The 18072-nt window shown below is 45.9% G+C and overlaps 1 protein-coding gene and 2 non-coding genes across 5 annotated transcripts in view; 1 reads left to right on the top strand and 2 right to left on the bottom strand.

Moving 5' to 3' along the window:
• Positions 1 to 16743, bottom strand: part of DNAJC5 (DnaJ heat shock protein family (Hsp40) member C5) — a 159242-nt gene extending 142499 nt beyond the window's left edge. For 2 of the 3 annotated variants that reach the window (XM_030211622.1, XM_030211621.1), the window contains exon 1: positions 16660 to 16734. The gene's annotated coding sequence lies outside the window, so the exon portion shown is untranslated. Of the gene's footprint in view, positions 1 to 16659 lie in introns of all 3 variants that reach the window. The other variant, XM_030211623.1, reaches the window with a different exon arrangement.
• A 223-nt stretch (positions 16744 to 16966) lies between these two features.
• On the top strand, positions 16967 to 17038 carry TRNAE-CUC. The gene has a single exon. It is a non-coding gene; the product is annotated as a tRNA-Glu (tRNA).
• A 204-nt stretch (positions 17039 to 17242) lies between these two features.
• TRNAE-CUC lies at positions 17243 to 17314 on the bottom strand. Its single transcript has one exon. It is a non-coding gene; the product is annotated as a tRNA-Glu (tRNA).
• Between the last annotated feature and the right edge of the window lie 758 nt (positions 17315 to 18072).

The raw sequence follows: 18072 nt of genomic DNA, 5'->3' as shown, positions 1-18072 counted from the left end.
CAAGGTCAGATCATTATACTTTATTGTAATCCTTTTGTGTCAACTGCTCCTCCAAAGGTAGTTTCCACCACAGCATTTCTCAAGAAGCATAGCAGTTCAACAGCATAGTATTCAAAATAAAACCCCAAAAGGTTCCAAAATCTCAGCAGTTCATATGAAGCAGTTATGCAAAGCAATTCTTCAAACAAAGTAGCTCAAAAAGGGCTCAACCTCCCAGCAGTTCATGTATAGCAGGTATGCAAAGTAATTCTCCAAACACGGTAGCTCCACAAATGGTTCAAACCCTCCCCCGCAGTTCATGTCAGCAGTTAGGCAAAACAATTCCCCAAACACAGCAGCTCAGAAAGGGTTCAAACTCCCAGCAGTTCATGTATAGCAGTTATGCAAAGTAATTCTCCAAACACGGTAGATCAAAAATGGTTCAAACTCCCCAGTAGTTTATGTAAGCAGTTATGCAAAACAATTCCCCAAACACAGAAGTTCAGAAAGGTTTCAAACTCCCAGCAGTTATACCCAAAACCACCACTCCTCCTCTCTCCCTTTCAAAAGAAATCAACCTAGGGAGAGTGGCAAGGGTCCCTCCCCAACCAAGCCAGCATTATACCCTGACCACCACCCACATGACCCTTCCGTGGTAAACCTGTTCTCTCAGCACCTCTCGTGGGATAGCCACCTTTTCCCTTCTTCTACCAGGCTCTCCTCCTGAGCAGCCCTCTCCTGTTTCACCTCCTTTCCTTCCAGTTTAGTCAGAGCACCAATCTCCATTGGCTCCTCTTGCTCTAGTTCCTCCCCCTTTTCATTCCCTTGCCAGTCCACAGGTTCCTCCCCACACCCATTGCTCAGCTGCTCTCCATTTGCTTGATTGGGCAGGTTCAGAACTCCTTCTCTCATCCTGGCTCTCTGGGACAGGTTTTTCCACCTCCTTTCCCTTGCCCTTCTCCTGACCTCCTCTGGGGGCTGCTGGGGATTGAAGTCCCAGTTTCTACCATGGGACCTACTCAGGGACTGCTGGGAATTGTAGTCTTTTCCTTTTCTCCAATCCCCCAGGGGAAAAGACTAGTTCCTTTCTCTACCCAGTCTCCCTCCCTCTCGAGCCTCCTCGTTCCTCCATGTGCCTTCATTCTCCCTCTCACCCTCTTATTCCTCACAAGATACATCTGGAAATACTCTAATCTTACAATTCATAAAAAGTTCATCACTATGACGAAAAAATTGCTTCGATATCCAGTCTCGATCAGGTTGTAGTACAAAAGTCACAATCAATGTTGCAGGTTTTAAACCCTGGGTATCATCTTCAAGTGTTTGTGTAAGGTTTAAAGTGTCAAAAAAACTTGAGCTCCTTCAACAACAGGTTTTTCAATTATGAATATTGCCATACTGGGACCGACCAAAGGTCCATCAAGCCCAGCATCCTGTTTCCAACAGTGGCCAATCCAGGTCACAGATACCTGGCAAGATCCCCAAAAAATGACAAAACATTTTATACTGCTTATCCCAGAAATAGTGGATTTTCCCCAAGTCCAATTTAATAATGGTCTATAGACTTTTCCTCTAGGAAGCCATTCAAACCTTTTTAAAACTCTGCTAAGCTAACCGCCTTTACCACATTCTCTAGCAACGAATTCCAGAGTTTAACTACACGTTGAATGAAGAAAACTTTTCTCTGAATCGTTTTAAATTTACTACTTTGTAGTTTCATTGCATGCCTCCTAGTCCTAGTATTTTTGGAAAACATAAACAGATGCTTCACTTCCACATGTTCAACTTCACTCATTATTTTATACACCTCTATCATATCTCCCCTCAGCCACCTTTTCTCCAAGTTTAAGAGCCCTAGCCACTTTAGCCTTTCCTCATAGGGAAGTCATCCTATCCCCTTTAGCATTTTTGTCGCCCTTCTCTGCACCTTTTCTAATTCCACTATATCTTTTTATGAGATGCGGCGGCCAGAACTGAACACAATATTCGAGGTGAGGTCGCACCATGAACCGATACAAAGGCATTATAATGTCCTAATTTTTGTTTTCCATTCCTTTCCTAATAATACCTAACATTCTATTTGCATTCTTAGCCGCAGCAGCACACTGAGCAGAAGGTTTCAATGTATCATCAACGACGACACCTAGATCCCTTTCTTGGTCTGTGACTCCTAACGTGGAACCTTCCATGACGTAGCTATAATTCGGGTTCATCTTTCCAACATGCATCACTTTGCACTTGCTCACATTAAACACCATCTGCCATTTATACGCCCAGTCTCCCATTCTCGTAAGGTCCTCTTGTAATTTTTCACAATCCTCCCGCGATTTCACGACACTGAATAACATTGTGTCATCAGCAAATGTAATTACCTCACTCCCATCTCTAGGTCATTTATAAATAAGTTAAAAAGCAGCAGTCCCAGCACAGACCCCTGGGGAACCCCACTAACTACCCTTCTCCATTGAGAATACTGACCATTTAACCCTACTCTCTATTTTCTATCTTTTAACCAGTTTTTAATCCACAATAGGACAGTACCTCCTATCCCATGACTCTCCAATTTCCTCTGGAGTCTTTCATGAGGTACTTTGTCAAATGCCTTCTGAAAATCCAGATACACAATATCAATGGCTCACCTTTATCCACATGTATGTTCACCCCTTCAAAAAAATGTAATACATTGATGAGGCAAGATTTCCCTTCACTAAATCCATGTTGACTTTGTCTCATTAATCCATGCTTTTGAATATGCTCTGTAATTTTGCTCTTTATAATAGTCTCTACCATTTTGCCCGGCACCAACATCAGACTCACCAGTTTATAATTTCCAGGATCTCCTCTGGAACCTTTTTTAAAAAATCGGCGTTACATTGGCCACCCTCCAATCTTCCGGTACCATAATCGATTTTAAGGATAAATTACGTATTACTAACAATAGCTCCGCAAGTTCATTTTTCAGTTCCATCATTACTCCGGGATGAATACCATCTGGTCCAGGAGATTTGCTACTCTTCAATTTGTAGAACTGCCCCATTAAGTCTTCCAGGTTTACAGAGAATTCATTCAGTTTCTCTGACTCGTCAGCTTTGAATAGCATTTCTGGCACTGGTATCTCTCCCAAATCTTCCTCCGTAAAGACCGAAGCAAAGAATTCATTTAATCTCTCCGCTATGGCTTTGTCTTCCCCAATCGCCCCTTTTACCACTCGGTCATCTAGCAGTCCGATTCTTTTGCCGGCTTCCTGCTTTTAATATACCTAAAAAAAAATTTTACTATGTGTTTTTTCCTCCAACACAATCTTTTTTTCGAAGTCCCTCTTAGCCTTCCTGATCAGCGCTCTGCATTTGACTTGACATTCCTTATGCTGTTTCTTATTATTTTCAGTCGGTTCTTTCTACCATTTTCTGAAGGATTTGCTTTTAGCTCTAATAGCTTCCTCAACCTCACTTTTTAACAATGCCGGCTGTCATTTGGTCTTCCGTCCTCCTTTTTTAATATGTGGAATATATTTGGCCTGGGCTTCCAGGATGGTGTTTTTGAACAGCATCCACGCCTGATGTAAATTTTTGACCCTCGCAGCTGCTCCTCTAAGTTTTTTTTCACCGTTTTTCCCATTTTATCATGGCCTCCTTTTTTAAAGTTAAACGCGAATGTATTTCATTTCCTATGTATACTTACTTCAAAGTTAATATCAAATCTGATCATATTATGATCACTGTTATTAAGTGGCCCCAGCACCATTACCTCCCGCACCAGATCATGCGCTCCAGTAAGGACTAGGTCTAGAATTTTTCCTTCTCTCGTTGGCTCCTGTAACCAGCTGCTCCATAAAGGTAAAATTAGTTCTTACCTGATAATTTTCTTTCCATTAGTCCCAACAGATCAATCCAGAGACATGTACCTCTACCAGCAGGCGGAGATAAAGAGAACTTCAGAGGTTTACTATATGTGGTCATGTGCAGTCACCTTAACTTCAGTACTGGCGATACCAAAGCAGTGGAAGACGAAAAAGGAAGTCCTTTCCTGCCTGAATAAATCCCATGTAAGCTACTCAACCGCTCCGGCGGGAGGGTAACAGAAGGTTTCCTTTATGTTTTGATTTGTTTTGCCTTTTTCTTTTCTTTTTTTTTTGTAGCCAAAAATCAAATGAAGGAATCTGATGAAACTGAGGCAACTAGAAGAAAACACTCAACCCAAAACAACAAAGGACGGGCCTCTGGATTGATCTGTTGGGCCTAATGGAAAGAAAATTATCAGGTAAGAACTAATTTTACCTTCCATAGTGTCCCACAGATCAATCCAGAGACTTGTGGGATGTACCAAGGCAGTCCTCAAGTGGGGCGGGGTACTACAACCTCAGCAGACTGGAGCAATGATCCACAGGCCGCGGTTACATGCTCTGCCATATCAAATCTGGAATGCCTAGCGCTGCCATACCAAGCCTGCAAAGCCTGGCAAGGGAAGGACAGCAGATCAAGTGGGTGATCTGTAAAAAAAGTCATCCACGGCAGGACACAGGACCAACTGGCCGAACTTGAAAGGGCAGCCATGGAAGCCAGACGGGACACGGAAAAGGAAGTCAACTGCGCTCTGGAAAAAAGCGCTGCCACCTGCAATGGGAGAGACTGTCCCAAACAGAGGCCAGCTGAAGAAATTGCCTCTCTCAGCCAACGGCCACTGCGGCTCTTGAAACCAGATCCCCTTTCTTGTGACCAGCCAGGGGACAACATGAGGGTATGCCGGGAGGCATTTCTGCTCAGCAGGTCAGGAATCTGATGATCCCACTGCAGTGTGGGTGTTTTGTAAGAATTCGCAACCTTCCTATATACCTACGGCTCTCCAGGTTCTGAATATGTCTGCTTCTGATCATGCCACAGCTACATCTGTTAATCTTAAAATGGTTAGCACTAGAAGACCGCTACAGTCTTTAGCAGTGCATAACGCTATGTAGGAAGTCACTTCTGCTCAGTGGGTCATCCCAGGCACTGCCCCACTAAGCAGAGGCGTAGCTAGGTGGGGTGCAAGGGGAGCACTGAAGACGGGTAGGTATCTTGGATGAAATTTGCAGAGTCTCTTAATAGAGAGAGCCGCAAATCAGCCCGTCATGAGGTATGGATGAACCTGCAATCCATCCTCACGAAGGAAAGCTGCCACTACCACCATGACCTTGCAAAAATGTCTTTGGCAACATGGAAAGGCTGAATGACATGGTCATAAATCGCTAAGATCCCTCTGCAGCAAGGAGCACTGGGAATATGAAAGTAAGTTTCCTTGAGGTCCAGGGAGGCTAGAAACTCTCCCCACCAGACAGAACTATTACACACTGCAAGGTTCCCATTGTGAAAAGTTGAACCGTAAACACCCTAGACTCTTATGATGTCCAAACTCAGCTGGAAGGAAGCTCCCTGGTTGGAACTACAAAGCAAAGGGAACAACTTCCCATTCCCCAATTGCAACTGGGGACAGACTCGGCTGTGCCTAAAGGAAGAAATGTTGGCAAGGTGGCAAGAACTGCTTGACAGTGTTTGAGCTTGAATGTAGACTCTAAGAAAAATCTGTAGTGAAGTCCAAGTAGTAGCTGTGCAACAGAAAAACTAAGACACATTTGAGTTCAGGTAATCTTGGTTCACTCCTCCTGAAACCAGTACAGGAGTCCTACCTGAGGAGTGAACTGAGACTCCATCATTGGAAGATGCAGCAGGCATAGGTTGACCTGAAGTTGAACAGAGCTCATTCTATGAGCAGCCAGGTGGCTTGTTGAAGTGGAAGTGGAAACCCTAGTGGAAACTCGTCCCCTGGCAATCTCTGAGGCTTGGAAGTCCCTCAGGTCTTTACCCAAGTGCCCTAGATCTTCTCCAGTCCCAAGATTACTTCCAAAAGGCAGGTTGCAAATGTGACTTGGAAGCCACATCAGTGGTCTGATGCCTAAGCCAATGCTAACTTCTTGCAGATAGGGACAAGAATTGGCTGGTGTGACTGTGCACTATAACTGCTGCGCACTAGAGCTAACAAGTGCGGCTGAGAACCAGACAGCTGGCGTTAGCAGAATATGGTTGTTGCACCATTGCGCACTACAGATAGCAAGCTGTAGTGGGTTGTGAAGCAGCACCCCTAGTACTCTGTGCTTACTCTCAGCTGATTGCAACAACTATTAAGCTACCTCTACACTGAAGTAGCTCCTGGACCACTCCTCATGAAATGAAGGTACCCCATACCATGAAAAGATGCCAAAAATACCATAGAAGCAATCAGAGGTACCGGGTACGCTGCAGATACCGGGGTAGCTGAGGCTAGTATGCAAAGGTGTGGCCAGTATCAGTGTGCAAAGAGAGAGAGAAGGGCAATCTTTAGTACAGTAGTATTCTGATAACTGTTCCAGTCATGCAAGAACTGCTTGGCCAGGCAAGCAGTAAGAAGGAATGAAATAAAATATGCCCCATTGGAAACCTAGCTGAGCCCACAGTTTCTAATAGGATGGATTAAACCAGCCTTGAACCTGAAACTTCAGGCTGAAAGGCCAGCCATCCCCAGGCCTCCTTTCTTAGAAGCCCTTAAATATCAAATATGAAGAAACTGGGAGTGATCCACCCCAGTTCCCCTCACCTAGTGAAGCACAGGCATGACATGCTAAGAGAAGGGCGCAGTTGATTACAGAGGACGACAATGAGTACAACAATTATAGTAGGGATAAACCCACCAGTCCCTAAGCAGCAGATAACAGAATACTACCAGACAGATCTCACCAAAGGGCAGAACCGCCAATCCCTACGGCACCCCACATTAGAATTTTCTGGTTATCTGTCAACTGTCCTGGAACACTGTCTCCCACCTCCCCCCGATTCTTATATCCTGAATGACTGGCTCATTTCTATTTCCATCAGTATTCCTTTCCCGCTTTTATATATTATTGTATTTTACTTTGTAAATCATTTTGTTCTACTGGTTAGCAAAAGCAGTATATCAAGAATCAATAACATAAACAAACATAGGATCGTAGGCTTAAGGCAAGGGTACTAACTGCAGAAGGCCTAAGAAAATTATCATGTCTTCAGACCAGCCTTAAATTTTGGGTACAAAATTGATGCTTGAGATCATGAAAAGGATGTCCAGTGAGTAACCTTTAACCCAAGATGTAGGGGCAAATGACTATTTTAAGGCCCAAAAGGAAATATACAGAGAGGCATATATTCAAGTACTTAGTCTTACAAAGTTCTATAGTAAACTATAGAACTTTGTAAGTCTTTGAAAATGAGCTCCAGAGTAACTTACCCAGAAAGCATAGTGGATTAACAACTAAATTTTGAATTGCAAATAATAGGAAAGTGGCAGTCAGTGATGTTTGATTAACAAGGGAGTGACATGTCTGTATTTGTAGGCTTTTGATAGGATCTTGGCTGTTTGTTCTGTAAGATTTGAACACCTTTGTATACCTTCAATAAGAACCAGTTTAAGCCCATGAGCCCCATTCACTGCAAATATGTACAGTCATGCTTCTCTCTGGTGACACCAAAGCATGTGATTGTATTTTTTAAAACTAACCTCATTACACATCCACATTCAATATGAAAGAGGATTTTTAGATTGTAAGCTCTATCGAGCAGGGACTGTCTCTCTGTGTCAGGTGTTCAGCGCTGCGTGCGTCTGGTAGCGCTATACAAATGTTTAATAATAATAATAATATATGAAGGGTCAATGACTAGTAAAAAAAAAAATAAATTGGCAACACTGAAAGCATTCCAGTCAAGTTTTACAATTCACATTACCTTTCTTTTCTTTAATTTACAGTAAATTGTGAATGAAAATGAAAACTGAATGGTAAATTAAGGGAAAAATGAAAGAACAGCCATGCTTGTCTACTAAACACGCACAACACTTCTGGTGCATTAAGGCATATGTAACCAAAATACAGAACCAAAACTAAAACCAAATCACATTCCAAGCTAGCCTGCGAAAATCCATAAGACTTGAAAATGAATGGTACATGAAGACCAACCAGACTGGGTGCTTAATTATTCAAGATGGCAGAGAACCCAGTGTCCCATTCTCAATCCAACCCCCATGACTTACCAACAAGCTTTGTAATATTCTGAATTACCACCAAATCTATACAGGCTATTGGTTGAACACCCAGCTACCTAAATCCAGCCACAATCCAGTTGGAGGAGTTGTAGCTATGTGCTAAACAATGTAATGCACATTTGAGTACAAAAATAAAACAGCAAGTCTTCTTCATGGGAGACAGTTTATGTAGCTTAAGAGCCTGTGGCTCCAGAAGAAAAACAGTTTCACAACCTTAACCCAAGGAGGTAGAAGAAAACAGGAGACAGGATGATATCAAAAAGTTGAAGCCACTTAGGTTTGTCTCTCTTTCCCCTCCCCCCCCCCCCCCCCACACATAGCCGTCATTCAAGTACACTCTAACAATGCATAGAAACGTATGAGCTGCTGCATCCATGTTGTCATTCTTTATGGCTGGTAGCATTTTTATTTGATCCCATTTGTATTTTCAAACATGCCAGCTTGTGCAGCATATGGATGTACACAGAGGAAGTATAACAATGGAATAACTTTTCATAGGTAGAGAAGTAATTTGTTTTATAAATCGGAATCAGTGTGTCATTTGGAGGGGGTGGTTATAGGGACACCCTAGCACGTTATATTTCTGCAGAGATTTTTTTTTTCTCCTAGTAAAGAGACATCATGTTATGAGAATCAGATGCTCAACATTCAGAGTTTCTATCTATTTATTTACTTATTTATGCCATTAATATTATATCCCACATTAAACATGAATTAGGTTGAAACCTGGACGCATTTAAAATCTTTTTTTTCCTGTGCTTAGATCAAATGAAAAAGATGGCACGTGGGAACTTGCTCCTTTTGTTTTGTGTACTGCAGTGGTATATTATAAATCCAATTGAAAACTTAAGTGGCTATCTTGCTAATGAGGGTACTCAACACATAGAAAGTAGCAAGTTCATCTGATTTTACTTTATAATATTTGGAAGTAATCCTAAAATCTAATTTTTTAGAGGGAGGAAAAGACCTCAGATGCTCGGCTTATTGTCATCAATTTAGCAACAAAAATGCCGTGCGAACGTCCTCACTGGAGGTTTTTCAGACCAGTTTTTCACTCTTCCCTCTTCCCCTTCTCAGAGCACAGCAGTACAGTTTGTTTGTTTAGTTAGTCAGGCTTAGGGCTGTTGATTCCATGTTTCTGTGAGAAATGTTACATTTTGAGGCTAGTGCAGGCCTCTCAGGTTTCTCTCGGGTTCCATGGTAATCCTGCACCCTCTGTGCTGCCCTTGGTGGCAGTTGCTCTGTGTGTACTGTTTACATCAAACTAGTTTTATTCAGGACAGTGGCTGGCCTTTCAGCCTGAAGGTTGCAGGTTCAAGGATGGTTTTATCCATCCTATTCGAAACTGTGGGCTCAGCTAGGTTTACAATGGGGCATATTTTATTTCATTCTCTCTTACTGCTTGCCTGGCCAAGCAGTTCTTGCATGACTGGAACAGTTATCAGTACTCGCATGACTGGAACAATTATCAGTACTCTACTGTACTAAAGATTGCCCTTCTCTCTCTCTTTGCACACTGATACTGGCCACATCTTTGCATACTAGCCTCAGCTACCCCGGTATCTGCAGCGTACCCAGTACCTCTAATTGCTTCTCCCCTCAATTAATGATGTACACACACCCTGAACCTCCTCAAGGAGGGTCTAGAAATATTCTTAGTGCAACTGTAAGAGAGTGCACCCAAACCATAAATCACCAAGTGAAGCACAGGCATCTCCACCAGAAGACTTTCAGATAGTCAGTACTTTCCAAGCTGCTTAAGGCTCTCAGCCTTGGGAGACCCGAGGACTCCCACAGGAGTCTGCAAAACGCCCCAGCCCTACTTTCTCAGAAGCTCTTAAACACCTAATATGAAGAAACTGAGAGCGATCCACCCCAGTTCCCCAGTCACATCTTCTGAAAAGCCTACATATAAAACTGCCTGAATCGCAAGCAAATCAGGCCCCAGGGGAGCGCCGGCACTTCAGCATTGCCATAAGGCGTGGCAAGAAAAATGGCGCCCTCAAACGCGCATGCACACCCAAGAAAACAACTGCTCTGCGCCCGCTAAAACAATCTGGGAAGGAGCACACCGCTCCACAGAGTTGGGCTGTACAGTGGATCTCCAGCACGGGAAATTGCAGCAGCCCATTGGCTCCCACACTGGGAGCTGCTTTTGCTCTGCCTCACCGGCGCAGATAGGGTAATGACTACTCACCCCCTCGGGAATCGCTATCACATGTCAAGTTGGTCCTCACACCCCTCAGCCGGTACTGCAAACCAGCATGAGCTCGCCGCACTGGACAAATCAGACTGATTTTTTTTTTTTTTAAGGGCAGGAGAGGATGCTGGATCAAAAGAAACCTCAGACTCCTTTTAAAGTCAGGCGAGTAAGAACCACAAACCCCAGTCAGACAGAGAGGAGGGGTTGATGGAGGAGGAAGGGAGGGGCCTGGCACCACCAGGTGTGCACCCAAGTCCCAGGACCAGGACACCTCAGACCCCAGAAGCTCAACTAGACCCAGGGGACCAGGCCAGGAGCCAATCAATCCAGAGCTGCACAGATATGACCATCTACCTGCTAGATACAGAGAATTCACAAGTCTCTGGATTGATCTGTGGGACGCTATGGAATGGTAAACTTTTCACCAATTGTTAAACAGCAAGTGATCCCTGAGGTGACTATGCGGTTTACAATTTCTACATAAGTACATAAGTATTGTTATACTGGGAAAGACCAAAGGTTCATCAAGACCAGCATCCTGTTTCCAACAGTGGCCAATCCAGGTTACAAATACCTGGCAAGATCCCAAAAAATTATATACTGCTAATCCCAGAAATAGTGGATTCTCCCCAAGTCCATTTAATAATGGTCTATAGACTTTTTCTTTAGGAAGCCGTCCAAACCTTTTTTAAACTCCGCTAAGCTAACCACCTTTACCACATTCTCTGGCAACGAATTCCAGAGTTCAATTACACGTTGAGTGAAGAAATATTTTCTCAGATTCGTTTTAAATTTACTACATTGTAGCTTCATCACATGCCCCCTAGTCCTAGTATTTTTGGAAAGCGTAAACAGACGCTTCACATCTACCCATTCCACTCCACATCTATCCCTAACAGGCTCATAATCTAAGTTATATATTGTACCTGGGGCAATGGAGGGAAGTGACTTGCCCAGGGTCACATGGAGCTGCAGAGGGAATTGAACCTGGTTCCCCAGGTCCACAACCTGCTGAACTAACCATTAGGTCACGCCTCTTGTGGTACTGCAGTAGACAGAGCTATTGCAAGGGGGCAAAAGGTGTCTCGGATGCCAAGCAGGGGTGGGGGAACATCACATCCACCCTTTTCAGTCAGTCTGCAAGCGAGTCTGAAAGTAGAAGGGGGAGGCGTTCTGAGAGCAGTCTTTGCCTGGCACACTTATGTCCAATGACTGTCCTAGCAATAGAAATGGAAAGGTAAAATTATGTATCATACCTGATAATTTTCTTTCCATTAATCATAGCTGATCAATCCATAGACTGGTGGGTTGTGTCCATCTACCAGCAGGTGGAGATAGAGAGCAATCCTTTTGCCTCCCTATATGTGGTCATGTGCTGCCGGAAACTCCTCAGTATGTCGATATCAAAGCTCCATCCGCAGGACTCAGCACTTAGAGAATTACACCCACAAAGGGACACTCTGCCTAGCTCACCACCGCCGAAACGGGGGAGGGGAATCAACCCAGCTCATCCCCACACAAGTGGGGGAGGGGAATCCGTCCAGCTCATCCCCGCGGAGCGGGGGAGGGACACCACACCCACCGATGCGGGGGGATCTGGCTTATCCTGCAACCGCAACCGCGGGAGGAGCTGACTGACCCCAACACCGCCGAAGCAGGAGGGGTACAAAGCTGCCCTACAGCCGCACGAAGTGGGAGGGAGCGCCGGCAGAATTTAGGTCTCAATCCAGCCCCGTAAAACGGAAGGGAGAGGAATGCAGCAGCTCACTGTAACACAAAATCGTCTCAACTCCAGAAGAATTCCATCGAAAAAACTTGAACACGAAGATCCTCCTGAACAGGAACAGAAGACTAACTTGAACCTGAAATGCAACCAGAATATAAACAGAACAGATATCTGGGAGGGGCTATGGATTGATCAGCTATGATTAATGGAAAGAAAATTATCAGGTATGATACATAATTTTACCTTCCATATCATCATGCTGATCAATCCATAGACTGGTGGGATGTACCGAAGCAGTACTCATCCAGGGCGGGACATAGAAATCCCTGACCGCAACACTGAAGCTCCAAACCGGGCCTCCGCCCGAGCAGCCACAGTCAAGTGGTAATGCCTGGAGAAGGTATGAGCCGATGCCCAAGTTGCCGCCTTACAAATCTCTGCCAAAGAGACGGACCCGGCCTCTGCCATCAAGGCCGCCTGTGCTCTAGTGGAGTGAGCCTTCAGCTGGATAGGCGGCATCTTCCCCGCGGCCACATAAGCCGCTGCAATGGTTTCCTTGACCCATCATGCCACTGTAGGCTTGGATGCCTGCAGACCCTTACGAGGACCTGCGAACAGCACAAACAGATGATCCGACTTCCGGAAATCATTGGTCACTTCCAAGTATCTGATGATAACTCGTCTCACATCTAGATATTTGAGAGCAGAGTACTCCTCTGGGTAGTCCTCCCTACGAAAGGAGGGTAGGCAGAGCTGCTGATTCACATGGAAACGAGAAACAATCTTGGGCAGGAAGGAAGGCACCGTGCGAATAGACACTCCTGCCTCAGTGAACTGCAGGAGGGTTCCCGACATGATAGCGCCTGGAGCTCGGAAAACTCGTCTGGCTGAAGTGATAGCCACCAAAAAGACTGCTTTCAACGTCAGGTCTTTCAGAGATGCCCTCGACAAGGGTTCAAAAGGTGGCTTCTGCAAGGCTCTTAGCACCAGATTGAGATTCCACGCAGGCACCACTGAGTGCAGAGGAGGGCGTAGGTGATTAACTCCCTTGAGAAAGCGCACTACATCTGGCTGCGAGGCCAGGGAAGCACCCTTCAGGCTCCTGTGTCGGCCACTGTTGGAGAAGAGAATCTACTCCCAGAGATTGAGGGTCCCGTCCTCTGCTGAAAAAGCGCGGCACTTGGCAATTGGCCGATGACGCCATCAGATCTAGGTTCGGCTGGCCCCAGTGCTTCGTGATGTCCAAGAACGCCTGAGCCGATAGCTGCCACTCTCCGGGATCCAAGGTATGGCGACTGAGAAAGTCCACCTTGACATTCATGACTCCCGCAATGTGGGCCGCCGACAGCTGTTCCAGGTTCGCTTCCGCCCACTGGCATAGATTCATGGCCTCCTTGGCTAGAAGAGCGCTCTTGGTACCTCCCTGGCGATTGACATAGGCCACAGCCGTGGCATTGTCCAACAGGACCCGTACTGGCTTCAACGCCAGTACCGGGAGAAACTCCAAAAGCGCCAACCGAATGGCTCTGAGTTCCAGGAGGTTGATAGACCACTTTGCCTCTGCAGGAGACCAGAACCTCTGCGCTGTCCTTCCCAAGCAGTGGGCTCCCCAGCCCGTCAAAGAGGCGTCCGTCGTGACGACAACCCACTCCGGGGTCAAAAGAGGCATTCCTGCGGACAACTTGTCTGTCCTCAGCCACCAGCTCAGGCGCACCGCTGGGTCCAAGGGAAGGTGCACAGCGTAATCCTCCGACACTGGAGTCCTACGCTGCAGAAGAGAGTGTTGTAGTGGTCTCATATGAGCCCTGGCCCAGGGCACTACTTCCATCGTGGCCGTCACAGAGCCCAAAAGCTGCACATAGTCCCAAGCCCGAAGAGGAGAGGTTACTAGGAACTGGTCCACCTGAGCCTGAAGCTTGACAATCCGATTGTCTGGCAGGAACACTCTGCCCACTTGGGTGTCGAAACGAACTCCCAGATACTCCAGGGACTGAGTCGGGCGCATCTGGCTTTTCTCCCAGTTGATGATCCACCCCAGGGAGCTCAAAAGAGCAATCACCCGGTCTACAGCTCTGCCGCACTCTGCATAAGAGGGGGCTCGGATCAACCAGTCGTCCAGATAAGGATGGACTTGTACTCCTTCCTTTCGTAGGAAGGCCGCGATGACCACCATTACTTTGGAGAAGGTCCGCGGAGCAGTAGCCAACCCGAACGGGAGGGCTCTGAACTGGAAGTGTCAGCCCAGGACTGCAAAACGCAGAAAGCGTTGATGAGGAGGCCAGATGGGAATATGCAAGTAAGCTTCCTTGATGTCCAAGGATGCCAGGAACTCCCCTGCCTTCACTGCCGCTATAACAGAGCAGAGAGTCTCCATTCGGAAGTGCCGAACTTTCAAGGCCCAATTGACCCCTTTGAGGTCGAGGATAGGCCATACAGAACCTCCTTTCTTTGGTACCACAAAGTAAATGGAGTAACGTCCCTTGCCAAGCTGATCTTCCGGCACCGGAACGACCGCACCCAGGCGGATCAGATTGTCCAAAGTCTGCTGCACTGCCACAGCTTTGACTGGAGACTTGCAGGGAGAGTGCACAAACCCGTCTCTTAAGGGTCGGCAGAACTCTAGCTTGTAGCCGTCTCTGATGACTTCCAGCACCCAAGCGTCTGAAGACAATACAAATTATAAAATAAACATTTTTTTAAAAAATCCTACACACAGATATTGTTTCCAGGGCCAGAGATTATAGTAAGCCTTCATATTAAAACAAAGTACATTTTGGGTACACTTTTGTTTGGCAGAGAATTAATGCCATGGTCCAAAAAAGTGGCAAAGGAAGAAAACAACCAGTAGTCAGTGAGGAATTGTTCTTCATCCCTGTTGTCTAGAGAAAGAATGCCTCCTTCCAGTGTCAGTACACTTGAGATACGCAGTTGGAAGCGTTCATGGACCTGGGTAATAAGGGGTGCATGCTGTATATATACAAAAATGCGGAAACCCCCAACTTGGTCTTACTATGTAGGTCTGGAGGTTAGGCCTAACCAGTAATGAGAGGGACTCATCCTATGGTCTTGTAACTTGATATGAGAATGTAACATGGTTCAGGGTATTGGTAAAAAAAAATATGTATGCGCAGTATTAATAAAAGCTATGGCTTTACTTTTCTTGCCACTTTGGTTTTGGAGGAGGGCGTCCCGACTATTTATGCAACACATTAAGATTTAATAAGTGAAAATATGATTTAAAAATTTTTTTTATCTACCATCACACTTTAGCTTCTTTGTCTGAAGGCGCAGTTTTGTAGTGCCCCTGTTTATCTGTTGGCAAGCTTGTGAGTTAAACACGAATTTATTTATATTTGCTTTTGGAGAAAAGCCAGTCCATCATGACAGTAGAAGTACTAGATGTAACTGATGTATGTATGTATGTACGTATGTATTTACTCCTTATCTGCTAGACTACCTCCAGAGTGAAGGAATAGGCTATTGCAGTAGGCTGAGAACCCAGTGAACTGTGCTCAGTTCCCATTGCAACTTCTTTCTAACTCTGGGCAAGTCATTTAACCCTCCATCTCCCCAGGTCCAGAACCTAGATCGTAATCTCAGTAGGGAAAGTACCTGCGTATAATAAATGTAAACAGCCTTGGTTGTACCACAGAAAGAGAATATCAAAACCCATTACCCCTTACCCTTATCCATGATAAACTGAAAATACACAAAAGCTGCAATGATCTGTGCTAACAACTATCATCTCCTGTATATTGACAAGTGGAGTAATAATAGAAAGGTAATCTCTACTTAAAGCCCACCTCTTCAATGTCGCCTTCGGCACCTAACCTCTACCCAGGAAATCTAGACTGCCCAACTTGACTTTTCGTTCTTTAGATTGTAAGCTCATTTGAGCAGGGACCGTCCTTATTTGTTTATTTTGTACAGCGCTGCGTAACCCTAGTAGCGCTCTAGAAATGTTAAGTAGTAGTAGTAGTAGCACATTTGACATACTCCCTTTCTATAGTACAACCAAAGCTGTTTACATACTATATACATACATGGCCATTTCTAAGGCATTTCTCCAGTGCTGTGTAAGCCACATTGAGCCTGCAAATAGGTGGGATAATGTGGGATACAAATGCAATAAATAAATAAATACAAACAAATGCTTTTCATGTGTGCACCACAGAATTTGCTGTGAGACAGTAATTCCATAAATAAATAAATAAATAGAGCAGCTACATCCTAAGGATCCGGAATCGCACTTGTACCATAGACATCACGCAACATTAGGAAATTATGTTCAGGACTGGAGCAGCGGGTCGTAATTAGAACTTGACGAGCTTAATTCTGATTAGTACTGAAGGTAACCTGCAGTGGACAGGGCCATGTCTGACAGGCACAAGAAGCGGAAGCAGCACATCCTGCGGGATCAGGGGTGGTCTCTCAGCGAAAAGATCATATAAATCATAACGGGGAGCGGCTGCCGGTTCGCCGTGAGCTGAAATCCCGCAGCCCCTCCCCTTCCCTGAATGGTAAATTCAGGGCCGATCAGCCAGCCAGGAGCTGCCCTCAACGCCCCCAGCCCCGCTCCGAGGCCGCCTCTCCCACCAGGGGAGTGAGGGGCGCAGGAGGAGGGATGGCCGGAACTTAAGCTCGCTTGCTCGTTCGCTCATTCACTCACCCCCAATACCGGGCTCTGCGGCTCTTCCCGTCCCGCCTCCGCCCGGAGCTCGAGGTACCACCACCTCAGCCAGACAGCCGGAGAGAGAGCACGAGGCGCATGTGCAAGGGTTAGGGAGGGCCGGGGGGGGGGGGGGGGGGGGGACACGCACCGGCAAGGGTACCCTACAGCGCATGTGCGCATAGCGTTGACGTGCTTCTCCTTCTTTTTCCTTGCCCAGATCATTTAAGAAATGATACGTAAGAACGTACGTATAAGATAGGCAACACTGCCTCATAAACTCCATTTGCAGAGCATACGTTGTGTTTCCCTGGTGGTCTAGTGGTTAGGATTCGGCGCTCTCACCGCCGCGGCCCGGGTTCGATTCCCGGTCAGGGAAATGGATTTTTTTTTTTTTTTTTCGGGATTTGATTTTTTTTTTTTGCTACAAGATGGTGTGTCAATGTTTTCATTGTTGCAGTTTCCAACAAAGTATCACAGATCATTTAACTATTTTATAATGTCGTTTTGCCTGTGCTTTGTATGAATAACGTGAACAATTTTTAAAAAATGCAAAAAGAAAACTATGAAAAATAGGGAGCCTTTCCCTGACCGGGAATCGAACCCGGGCCGCGGCGGTGAGAGCGCCGAATCCTAACCACTAGACCACCAGGGAACCTTTCACACCGTGGTTGTGATTAGCTTGTAATTAGTTTCTAATTGTCAGATCTGGTTTACTACCATCATTTCAAACGTAAATGCAGCAAGTTCACTCTCACTCTCACCTATCATTCTGTCTCCCCTCCAGCCCCAGTAGTTATTTTCTGTGCCCTAACCACAAAGGAGACAATTTTGTAAAGCAATTCCTGCACATATTTGGCCATATAAAATACCAACTTGCATAAAAGCAGCATCATGGCACACTGGAATGTCCTTTGCAGGTAGGCATGCACCACAAGCGCGACACTTGGGCAGAGCATAGGCACAGGTAGCACAGCAGTTGCATGTAGATTATACCCAAGAATTGACCTTATTCTACAATTTACCACAACAGAAATAAGTGAGGTGACCAAGATCTATCTTGGAAACAGAGTCCTGGTATAAAAGGATCCTCCATCCAGGGGCGTAGCCAGACTTCGGCAGGGGGTGGCAGGGCCCTAGGTGAGGGGCACATTTTAGCCCCCCCCTCCCCCTCCCCCTCCAGCAGCACCAATCCCCCCCCTCCCGCCGCCAACCCTCCCCCCGCCGTCGCCGTGGGCTACCCTTTCTGGCGGGGTCCCCAATCCCCAGCAGCCGAGGAGGTCCTCTTCTTCCGCCGAAGGCTTTGTTCTTTTTCTGACGTCCAGGGTTGCCAGGTGGAAAATTTTTTTCCCACCCAATCCAGCCTAAAAACAGCCCAAAACCCGCCCAAACTCAAACCCCGCCCCTGACACC

Source organism: Microcaecilia unicolor, chromosome 8, assembly GCF_901765095.1.
Source record: "Microcaecilia unicolor chromosome 8, aMicUni1.1, whole genome shotgun sequence".
Classification (NCBI taxonomy): domain Eukaryota; kingdom Metazoa; phylum Chordata; class Amphibia; order Gymnophiona; family Siphonopidae; genus Microcaecilia; species Microcaecilia unicolor.
This window is presented reverse-complemented; position numbering and strand designations above follow the sequence as displayed.